This window comes from Mauremys reevesii, linkage group 14 (assembly GCF_016161935.1).
Source record: "Mauremys reevesii isolate NIE-2019 linkage group 14, ASM1616193v1, whole genome shotgun sequence".
In the NCBI taxonomy this organism is placed as follows: domain Eukaryota; kingdom Metazoa; phylum Chordata; order Testudines; family Geoemydidae; genus Mauremys; species Mauremys reevesii.
In genome coordinates, this window is record NC_052636.1 from 38,903,747 (window position 1) to 38,916,339 (window position 12,593).

At 44.5% G+C, this 12,593-nt stretch overlaps 1 pseudogene; it reads right to left on the reverse strand.

Moving 5' to 3' along the window:
• The window catches only part of LOC120381606, a 259,643-nt pseudogene that overhangs the window by 185,159 nt on the left and 61,891 nt on the right, over nt 1–12,593 (reverse strand).

The following is a 12,593-nucleotide window of genomic DNA, read 5'->3' on the forward strand; positions in this document are numbered from 1 at the left end:
AGCCACTGAGCTAGATGGACCATTGGTCTGAGGCAGTGGGCCGTTCTTATGTTCACAGTCTGTATGAGGAGTATCTACTCATTGGGACTCACTGGGGAGCCACAGAAAGAAACAAGATGTGCTGAGGCAAGAAGGCCCAGTCTCAGAGCCCCCGGGGTCACGCTTCCCAAAAGCTAAAACTAGGCCCAGCCCATGAAGGGGGCACTGCCAGGAGAGACTGTATAAAGGCTGGAGCATCAAACAGCTTTGTAAACCTGAGAGAGCTGCCTTGGGGACAGTGACAGGGGGAATCCCCAGAGTGACTCCTTTGATTCTGCTCTTCTCTGGCCTTTTTTCATAGAATCATAGAACTGGAAGGGACTTTGGAAGGTCATCTAGGCCAGTCCCCTGCACTCAAGGCAGGACTAAGTATTATCTAGACCATCCCTGAGGTGTTTGTCCAGCCTGCTCTTAAAAATCCCCCATGATGGAGATTCCACAACCTCCCTACGCTATTTGTTCTGGAGTTTAACCACTCTGACAGGAAGTTTTTCCTAATCTCCATCCTAAATTGCCCTTGCTGCAATTTAAGGCCATTATACTTCTTCTCCTATCCTCAGAGGTTAAGAACAATTTTTTCTTCCACATCCCTGTAACAACCTTTTATGTACTTGAAAACTATTATCATGACCTCTCTACTCCAGACTAAACTAACCCAATTTTTTCAATCTTCCCTCATAGGTCATGTTTTCTAGACCTTTAATCATTTTTGTTGCTCTTCTCTGAACTTTCTCCAATTTGTCCACATCTTTCCTCATATGTGGCACCCACAAATGGACACAGTACTCCAGTTATGGCCTAATCCACACAGGGTGGAGTGGAAGAATTACTGCTTGTGTCTTGCTTACAGTACTCCCTCAAATACATCCCAGAATGATGTTTGCCTTTTGCACTGTTGACTTATACTTAGCTTGTGATCCACTATGGCCCCCAGCTCCCTTTCCGCAGTGCTCTTTCCTGGGCAGGAATTTCCCATTTTGTACATGTGCACCTGATTGTTCCTTCCTAAATGAAGCACTTTGCATTTGTCCTAATTGAATTTAATCCTGTTTACTTCAGGCCTTTTCTCCAGATCATTTTGAATTTTAATCATAGAATATCAGGGTTGGAAGGGACCATAGGAGGTATCTAGTCCAATCCCCTGCTCAAAGCAGGACAAATCCCCAGACAGATTTTTTCCCCAAATCCCTAAATGGCCCCCTCAAGGATTGAACTCTCAGCCTTGGGTTTAGCAGGCCGATGCTCAAACCACTGAGCTCTCCCTCCCTGGCCTATCCTCTAAAGCACTTGCAACCCCTCCCAGCTTGGTATTGTCTGCAAACTTGGTAAGTATAACAGAGGATGTTACTGGGAGGGTTTCACCGTGTCTCAGAGGGTTACACCATGGTGGGAGGGGGCTAGGCCTGTACTGGAATAAGGTCACTCTGTGCTTCACACTGTGGCAGAACCTAGAGTGTCCATTAACAGGGAAAAATCGGGGGAATCAGCATGTGGAATGGACAAAAGCCCCCTCTGCATTTTCTCACATTGCCCTTCTCGTCCTGGCAGGCTACAGAATAACGTCCACGTTTTGCTCCAGATCATTTCATCCTCCCAAAGGGAAGGAAATGGCTGCAATGGAGCTGGCTCAGGTAAGGGATTCTCAGGGAGCTGGTGGTGGGTTCTGCTTGGAGGGAGAGGAGCAGTAAATGCATAGGAGGGTAGGAGTTGCTGGAGGTGGTGGGAGGCAGGAAATATCTCGGGTGGAGAAAGGGAGGGGACAGGATGTGACAAACCTGCTGAAACTTATGTAATTTAGGGTGTGATGGGTTGTCACCCCGGGGTGCAGTCTGGGATGGTTCTGGGAACCGCTGTGCCCTCTAACCCTCAAGCTGGGCTGGCCCTTTTCACACTGCTTTGCTGGAGATTCAGCCAGCCTCTCCAGGCCCTGTTATCACCCAACACGACAGCAGGTGGCGCCATGCATCCAACTGAGCTACCTGAGTGCTTTGCCTGAGCCACTCAAGGACAGATAGACGACAACAGCCAATTTCCCAGCTCCCCAACCTTGCACACCTGCTGTAGTATAAATTTAGAATTATACCATCTTATAGTGCACAGGGATCTGTATAATGTAAGCTCATTAATATAGTTCGCCTTCCCTCGATATGGGAAAGATGTGCACAACAAGCCTGTGCTAACCAAGCTCAGCTTTTCCCCAAACACTTCATTCAAAATGCACTGATTAAGATAAAGCATAAAACAAGTTTATTAATGGCAGAAAGGTAGATTTTAAGTAATTATTGTTAGAACAAAAAAGGAGCCGGTTGATCCAGAGGCGGATATGAATACAGGCTTCTTTATTGTGTTACTTGTTCCCCTTGACCCAACTATCGAGTAAGTACTGAATAAGTTACATCACATGCCTTTTATCTAAATTTGTATGTAAACACCTACATCCGTTACAACACCCCAAAACCCCTTATTAAGTAGTAGAAACACTCATACAATTAGTATACCCACCCCTATCCACTATCACAGTATTACACATATCATAGAGGCATTTTTACCTTGAAAATACCGTTCTTTGCAATAACGTGTTGCTACAAATTTCCCTAAACAGCAGTTCTCGGGGTATGGAGGAAGGATCAATGAGCAGTTCTCGGGGAGGGAGGAAGGGGCCATAAGCCAGGGCTTGTTTATGTAGCTGGGAAAGGAAGGGAAGGGGAGATAACATTTCTTTTACTTTCTTTCACACAAAGGACATTCATTCCAGCAACTACACTTCATGCAGCTGCATCAATGTCAATTCTTACAAGCAACAGAGAGAAAAAATATGGCAACTTATTTGTTAAGCAAAGAATTACTGCCTGCTTATGCCTTTGTCCCCAATGCATGTCAGCACATTAGCAGCTTCCCAGCTGTTTTACTGAACCCTAACGTATCCCAACACTTCTAAGTGTTAGCAAACAGATCAAAGCAGATTACTTAGCAGATAACCAAAAACTCAAACTAAGCCTAACATACTAGATGGATAGAATTTGAATTAGCAATTTCTCACCCTGACTGATGGTACAAGCAGTCCCCCAAGTTTCCATACACAAGCTAGAAATCCCTTTACCCTGGGACCAGCAGTTTCCCCAGTTCAGTCTTTGTTCCTCAAGTGTTTCCAGGAGTTCTCTTGTGTGGGGTGTGACATCATCTCTTGGCCTCATTCCCCACCTTATGTAGCTTTTCCATATGGCAGGAACCATTTGTTCCAAACTCAGTTCCCAGTCCAGTTTGTGGAAAAATACAGGTACCAAAATGGAGTTCGTTGTCATGTGGTCTAGTCACATGTCCTAGCATGTCCTGCTGAGTCATACTAGCCATGACTCATAGGCTGGCTGAAACATTCACAGGAAGGCTAAGCTCTTCCACGATCCATTCTCTTTGTTGATAAGCCATCAGCTCTGTCTGGCTTCTTCGTTGTTGTACCTGAAAGGCTCGTTGTGGGTGTTACCCAGAGTAAGCACCTTTGAAATACAGATACAGAGTCAATATCCATAACTTCAAATACAAACATGATCCATGCACACAAATAGGATAATCATATTCAGCACATGACACATCTTGCACAAAATGCATCATAATTATGTCCTAATCATATTATAACCATACCACTATGATGAATATGGGGGTGTAGTGTCGATAGGGCCTAATTTCAAGGGATTTGGGAATGGAACTTCTCCTCTTTGTGGAACAGGAAATAACCCTCCAGCCAGGGCTGGGACAACTTCTCTGACTCCCAGTGCTGGAGCCTGAATCTACTGCCACTTCATTAGTTACCACCACCCGCAATCTTTGTGGTACTGCAAACTTCATCTGTGATGATTTTATATTCTGTTCTAGGTCATTGATAAGAATGTTAAATAGCACACGGGCAAAAGCAATCCTTGTGGGAACCCGCTAGAAATAAATCCACTTGACCATGGTTCCCATTTACAATCCCAGTTTTTAATCTATTTAATGTATGCCGTGTTTATTTTGTATCATTCTAGTTTTTTAGTCAAAATATTGTGCTGAATCAAGTCATATGCCTTACAGAAGTCTAGATATATTACATCAATAATATTAACTGCAACCAAACTTTTGATCTCATCTAATAAGGATATCCTTATTTTCTCTAAACCTTTGTTAACAGGTACTAATTATATTACCTTCCTTTAATTCTTTATTAACGAAATCCAGTATCGACTGCTCCATTATTTTGCTCAGTATTGATATCAGACTGACACTCTTGTAATTAGCTGGGTCATCTCTTTTACACTTTTTAGTATTGGCACAGCATTAGCTTAATTCCAGTCTTCTGGAATTTTCCTGTGTTCCAAGTCCTAATTACAATCAACATTAATAGTCCACCACGCTCCTCCACCAGGTCTTTCAAAACTCTTGGATACAAGTTATCCAGACCTGCTTATTTAAACATGTCTAACTGTAATAGCTGCTGTTTAATGTCCTTGTGAGTTCTTGTTAGAATGGAAGGAGTGTCGTCGTCAACATCTTATGATACAAGTACAGCATCTGTTTTTCTCCAAATCCAGGAGAGAACACTTATTGAACACTTTTACCTCTTCTGCATTATTTTTGATAATTCTGCCATTTCCGTCTAGTAATTTATCACTACCATTGTTAGGATTAATATACTTTTCAAAACTTCCTTCTTATTTTCATTGATTGGTCATTGATTTCTGATAGCTTCCTTGACGAGGCGGTTCTGGCAGGACCCAACTGAGAGTGCCAATTCAGGACCACTTGCTCAAACAGGGCAGTCACAGCCCTAGGCTGGGGTTTTTCCACCTCTAAGGCAAACCAAACCAGCCAGACAAAGAGGACTTCGGTTTCACCCCACTGGCTAACCACAAGTCACACGAGCAATTTCCTTAGACACTCCAGTCTCCCAGTATCACCACCAGTGCCACCCGTCCTGCGGATGAATGGTTATGAAAACCAACACCCCAATAAAAGAAAAAGGTTCTCTCGATTCCAAAGAATCAAGCCCCAGACCCAGGTCAATATACACATCAGATCTTACCCACAAATCACGCTGTTGCCAATCCTTTAAAATCTAAAGGTTTATTCATAAAAGGAAAAAGGTAGAGATGAGAGGTAGCATTGGTTAAATGGAATCAATTACATACAGTAATGGCAAAGTTCTTAGTTCAGGCTTGTAGCAGTGGTGGCATAAACTGCAGGTTCAAATCAAGTCTCTGGAGAACATCCCCCGCTGGGATGGGTCATCAGTCCCTTGTGTAGAGCTTCAGCATGTAGCAAAGTCCCTCCAGAGGTAGAAGCAGGATTGCAGAAAAGATGGAGATGAGGCATCAGCCTAATATAGGCTTTTCCAGGTGTAAGAACCTCTTTGTCCTTACTGTGGAAAATTACAGCAAAATGGAGTCTGGGGTCACATGGGCCAGTCCCTGCATACTTTGCTGAGTCACAAGGGGTGTCTGCCTTCTCTCCATGGGTCAGTTGTGTAGCTGATGGTCCTTAATGGGCCATCAAGCAGGCTAGGCAGAGCTAACACCAACTTGTCTGGGATGTCTCCCAGAAGCACAGCACCAGCTTGAAATACAGACAGTATGGAGCTAATATTCATAACTTCAACTACAAAATGATACATACATACAGACTGCATAATCATAACCAGCAACCCATAACCTGGTCTTAGACACCTCATATTGACCCCCTTTACATCAGATTTGGTGCCACTACAGGACCTTGGTTGCAACCCATGTTCTATATGGTCCCAATTTATATCAGTAACGTCACACTTCCCTTACCAATTTTCTACAATTCTGACCTTCGAACTCAGGGGTGAGCAACCTTTCAGAAGTCTTCATTTATTCACTCTAATTTAAGGTTTTGAGTGCCAGTAATACATTTTAACATTTTTAGAAGATCTTTCTCTGTCTATAATATATAACTAAACTATTGTTATATGTAAAGTAAATAAGGCTTTTAAAATGTTTAAGAAACTTCATTTAAAATTAAATTAAAATGCAGAGCCCCCCTGACTGGTGGCCAGGACCCGGGCATTGTGAGTGCCACTTAAAATCAGCTTGCGTGCTGCCTTCAGCACTCGTGCCATAGGTTGCCCTCTGTTCTAACTAATATTCTTTACTACTGACTTCCCTTTTCTTTCTTATATTTTATTTGGGGAGTGTTTCCTACCAGAGCCAGCCCCATCTCCTATATCAAGCTCTGGCTAGTAGGTATGTGATAAACGTGAAGACCCTGCCTCTGTCTGTCAGCTGGGAGACACAAAGGTTCTCTCTTTCTACCCTCTGATGCCGCCTGTTTGTTCTAGGCAAGGTGGGGTGGGACTCTGTTAACATGTGCCTCCCAGAGCTTCCATTTACCTGGTGCTGCTGTTCCGTGAATAGTGGGGTTGTGAGTGGAGCAGCAGGTACTGAGTGTTGGACTCTTGCTCTTTCAGGGGCCAGTGACCTTCGAGGAGGTGGCTTTGTATTTCACCAAGGGGGAATGGGCACTACTGGACCCTGTTCAGAGAGCCCTCTACAGGGATGTCATGCAGGAGAACTATGAGACGGTGACCTCGCTGGGTAAGGAGTCCTGTCCCCTGGGTTATTAGAAGCTGTGGGGTCTCTGAAGAACCTGAGTAATAATAACTGTATACATTTGTTCATCATACAAGTTTTGACAAGTTTCCTTGCCCCCCCCCTTTTTTTACCTTATCTCCCACCCACTAGTATCATTTTTGGATATGTGCCTTTTTGGTGCCGTCAGTCATTTTAAAATTGCATTGAATGTATCCTTATTGAATACATTCATAACTACATTAATAACTGCAGCTTTCATGCCTTTTCCTCATTTTAAGAGGAAAATATGCTGCCTGTAGAATTCTAAATTGAGTAAATAGGTGTGTGACTCATGCCTGGCTTGTGTGACAGTCAGATGAGCTCTTTTAGGAGAGCGTGTAATGTTGCCGTTCAGGATCCCATGGGTGAAGGGATAAGCGAGCCGTGGGAGGGACGGAGACGGGGGTAGTAGATATGCCAGGACATGGGGCGGGTGTGTGCAGGGTTAGAGCTAAGAAGCAGCAGGGAGGTAGGAGGCTGTGAGAGACGAGGAGAAAATACAAGAAGTTCTCAAGGTGCCGGGAGGTGGTGCTGGCTGAGAGTAATGGGAAGAAGCGGAGGGGAATGTGGAGGAAGGGCACCCAGGAAGTGGGGTGGGTGGGTCAGTGGGAGGGAGGAGAGGTTTGGGGATCTGGAGCTGTGGGGGATCCCAGACCTTTAACCCCAAATCCCTACCGAAGCCTTGTTGCTTTAGAGCCTCCACTCCAGTTTTATTTCTGTTCAGTTTCACTTTATTATACATTTTTTCCCCAAATATTATTATTTTAACACTTGACCCCCCTCCTCACATAACCTCCCCATCTCCTATGCACAGCGACCCCGGCCACCGATCCTGAGTCCTTGCTGCATCCTCCCTCCCAGAGCAGGGCCCCTACCCAGGCACAAATGGGCACTTCATTGATGATGTCACAGGCTGGTATAGTCTGTACAATTTTTACACCTATAAGATTACATATTCCGAAGCCCTTCACACCAGTCGGGCTTATCTCTATACGCCGATACAGTCTGTTCCTTCCCAGCTCTGATGCTGCAGAGCCTTGCCTGTGTCCCTGTTCCCGTTCGCCCCCTAACCAACATTCATGGGGCCTCATCTGGAGCACTGTGTCCAGTTTTGGGCCCAACACTATAAGAAGGATGTGGAAAAATTGGAAAGCATCCAGCGGGGGGCAACAAAAATGGTTAGGGGACTGAAACACATGACTTCTGAGGAGAGGCTGAGGGAACTGGGATTATTTAGTCTGCAGAAGAGAAGAATGAGGGGGGATTTGATAGCTGCTTTCAACTATCTGAAAGGGGGTTCCAAAGAGGATGGATCTAGAGGTACGTCTTCACTACCCGCCGGATCGGCGGGTAGCAATCGATTTCTCGGAGTTCGATATATCGCGTCTCATCTAGACGTGATATATTGAACTCCGAACGCGCTCCTGTCGACTCCGGAACTCCACCACCGCGAACGGCGGTGGCGGAGTCGACGGGGGAGCCGCGGACGTCGATCCCGCGGCGTGAGGACGGGTAAGTAATTCAAACTAAGGTATTCGACTTCAGCTACGCTATTCGCGTAGCTGAAGTTGCGTACCTTAGATCGAACTCCCCCCCCAGTGTAGACCAGGCCTAGACTGTTCTCAGTGGTAGCAGATGACAGAATAAAGAGTAATGATTTCAAGTTGCAATGGGAGAGGTTTAGGTTGGATATTAGGAAACACTATTTCACTAGGAGGGTGGTGAAGCCCTGGGATGAGTTCCCCACGGAGGTGGTGGAATCTCCTTCCTTAGAGGTTTTTAAGGTCAGGCTTGACAAAGCCTTGGCTGGGATGATATAGTTGGGGATTGGTCCTGCTTTGAGCAGGGGTGGGACTAGATGACCTCCTGAGGTCCCTTCCAACCCTGATATTCTATTATTCCAATTTCCTTCCCCCCTCCAGTTTGACCCCATTTATAGAGTAATAGTCTCAGCTATACCTTAACCAATAATTGTGCTGAAATTTAACTAACCAATTCTAACATATTGTGACATAATTCTCTAACCCAGGCGTCGGCCACCTTTCAGAATTGGTGTGCTGAGTCTTCATTTATTCACTCTAATTTAAGATTTCATGTGCCAATAATACATTTTAACGTTTTTAGAAAGTCTCTTTCTATAAGTCTATAATACATAATTGAACTATTGTATGTAAAGTCAGTAAGGTTTTTAAAATGTTTAAGAAGCTTCATTTAAAATTAATTAAAAATGCAGAGCCTTCTGGACCGGTGGCCAGGACCTGGGCAGTGTGAGTGCCACTGAAAATCAGCTCGTGTGCCGCCATAGGTTGCCTACTCCTGCTCTAACCAATTATAAACCACTACCCTAATTAACTTACACCTGGCAACATTAATTATACAGGAGAGAGAAACAATTAGAGAACCAGACCGATTAACAATGTAAAAGTGGTGGCCATAAAGATAAAGCAATACAGAAATGAGGGTTTCACAACCACAACCATAGATAAGTGATTTCTTGCCAGACAGAATGCTATCAAATTAAGGTTTCTTTAACCATCTTAAGATCCAGACAGGACTATCTTCCTAACAGCCCAATAGCACCTTATTTCAGTGTGACTGGTTTGGGATGTGAGGATGTGACCCTTTGCTTCCCAGCTTATGGCTGCCCCTGGTGCTTAGCCAAAGGCCTTAGCCTAAGAACAAGGCCTCAGGCTATCCTAGTGAGAGAAGGCCCAGACACAGGCACACTGTGATTTTGATTCTTTGTTTTCATACTCCTGTAACTAGCTAACTGATAAAAATACACCTAAGTGTGTGGGGAAGGCTTTGCAGGCAGGCCTGAATATCGCCATTCTAACAGAGGGTTCTACCCCTTCCCCCATGCTGTGTCTGTCTTGTCTATTTAGACTGTAAATTCTTCAGAGCACGGGCCATCTACTATTCTGCATTTGTACTGTGCCTAGCACAATGGAGACACACTGTTAGTTGGTCCTTAGGCACTTAGGTAATGCGTATGATTAATAATAATAATAACTCTCCTGCCACTTGGAGCCAAGGAAGCTGGTCTTGGGATGTTACTGCTTAAAAATGATCTGAGCTTAAAACCATGGAATATTCTTTGTGACAAGTATCCCACAAATTCCACCGACCTCCCTTGTTTTCTTTGTCTGGCATAGGGTTTCTAAATTCCAAACCTGATGTGGTCTCACAGCTCGAACAAGGGGAAGAGCCGTGGGTCCAGGACCTCCAGGGTTCTGAGAAAGAAGTGCTTCCAAGAGCTGCCTGCACAGGTGAGGACTTGGTTAAAGCAAGTCAAAAACTGTCCGTGAATACAGGAAACATTCGGGATGCCCTACAAAGACCTTGTGAGCTCTCCAAGTTCAGGATTGTTCCCTGCAGATGTGGAATAATTAGGGAGATGTCACTCATGGCTTCCCACCTATCCTGACTAACAACTGGCAGCAGATCCCTACCTGATCCCACTTTCCCCCCTCCATGTTCTGGTGAAATGCAGACCAAAACTGATCCCTTCCTCTCTCCTCTGGGGAAAATCAGCTCCTGATAGGTTTGATCTCTCCTGCACATATTTTGGTTTGTTCATCCCTTTTAAAATTCCTGTCTCTGAGATTTCCTTTCTCTCAGGCATAGGGAGTGACCTATGTCTGGATTCTCTCTGTCTCCCATCAGGTGATAGGATGGTGCGTGAGAATGAGGAGCAGAAACCCCAGCAGGAAGATGCTGAGCAAGGAGCACCACATGGGACGTTATCAGAAAGACCCAAAGGGAATGTTTCCAGGAGTTGTGCACTCCGAGAAACAGTAAAAGCCTCTGAGACTCAGCAGAGGCCCGAAGAGAACTTCAGTAGCCTCTCAGACCTTATTACACATGAGAGAATCAACTTGGAAGATACACACTACACATGCCACGAGTGTGGGAAAAGCTTCAGTCAGCGCTCACTCCTTATCAGACATGAGAGAATCCACACAGGGGAGACGCCCTTCACGTGCGCTGAGTGCGGGAAAAGCTTCAGTCGGTGCTCACACCTTATCAGACATCAGAGAATCCACACAGGGGAGACGCCCTTCACGTGCGCTGAGTGCGGGAAAAGCTTCAATCGGCGCTCACACCTTATCACACATCAGAGAATCCACACAGGGGAGACGCCCTTCACGTGCGCTGAGTGCGGGAAAAGCTTCAGTCAGCGCTCAACCCTTATCAGACATCGTAGAATCCACAGTGGAGAGAGACCCTACACATGCTCTGCATTTGGGAAAAGCTTCAATCAGATGTCATTCCCTATTAGATATCAGAAAATCCAAATCGGAGAGAACTGTAAGAAATGCCTTTATTAGGGCTTCCCAAAAATTTGTTTTAAAAAAAAATCAGATTTGCTAATTCCAATATAGTGATCTTTGCACCATCTTCACTGTGGTCTCTCAGCTCTGCCAGATGAGTTGCCTGCTTCTGCCTTTTGCAGCTCACCCTTCTTTGGGGTCAGTCCTGTGATCTTTTCTATCAGCTTCTTTCCTTTTGACTTGTAGGAGCGTGTGTCCCTCCAGCCAGGAATTTCATCAGCTCCAGGTGGGGGAGAGAGGGTTGATGCCAACAAGCTACCCTGAGGCAAAAGTTACCTGTGCCTTACATCCACTAGGACTGTACAGGGAATTGGGTGCTCAAGTTAGTGATTTTGGTGTAAAAAGACAATTATAGTTGTAGAGCAGAAGCAGCCCAGGGAGTGAACCTAACAGACAGTGATCAAGTGATCTCTCTCCTGCCATCCATCTCCATCCTCTGACTAACAGAGGCTAGGGACACCATTCCTTACCCATCCTGGCTAATAGCCATTAATGGACTTAACCTCCATGAATTTATCCAGTTTTCTTTTAAACCCTGTTATAGTCCTAGCCTTCACAACCTCTTCAGGCAAGGAGTTCCACAAGTTGACTGTGCGCTGTGTGAAGAAGAACTTCCTTTTTTGTTTTAAACCAGCTGCCTATTAATTTCATTTGGTGGCCCCTAGTTCTTGTATTATGGGAGTAAGTAAATAACTTTTCCTTATCTACTTTCTCCACATCACTCATGATTTTATATACCTCTATCATATTCCCTTAGTCTCCTCTTTTCCAAGCTGAAAAGCCCTAGCCTCTTTAATCTCTCCTCATATGGGACCCGTTCCAAACCCCTAATCATTTTAATTGCCCTTCTCTGAACCTTTTCTAATGCCAGTATATCTTTTTTGAGATGAGGAGACCACATCTGTACATAGAATTCAAGATGTGGGCATACCATGGAGTTATATAAGGGTAATAATATCGTCAGTCTTATTCTCTATCCCTTTTTAATGATTCCTAACATCCTGTTTGCTTTTTGACCGCCTCTGCACACTGCGTGGGCATCTTCAGAGAACTATCCATGATGCCTCCAAGATCTTTTCCTGATTTGTTGTAACTAAATTAGTCCCGATCATATTTTATGTATAATTGGAGTTATTTTTTCCAATATGCATTACTTTACATTTATCCACATTAAATTTCATGTGCCATTTTGTTGCCCAATCACTTAGTTTTGTGAGATCTTTTAAGTTCTTCACAGTCTGCTTTGGTCTTAACTATCTTGAGCAGTTTAGTATCATCTGCAAACTTTGCCACCTCACTTTTTACCCCTTTCTCCAGATCGTTTATGAATAAGTTGAGTAGGATTGGTCCTAGGACTGACCCTTGGGGAACACCACTAGTTACCCCTCTCCATTCTGAGAATTTACCTTAATTCCTACCCTTTGTTCCTGTCTTTTAACCAGTTCTCAGTCCTTGAAAGGACCTTCCCTTTTATCCCATGACAGCTTAATTTATGTAAGAGCCTTTGGCGAGGGACCTTGTCAAAGGCTTTCTGGAAATCTAAGTACACTATGTCCACTGGATCCCCCTTGTCCACATGTTTGTTGACCCCCTCAAAGAA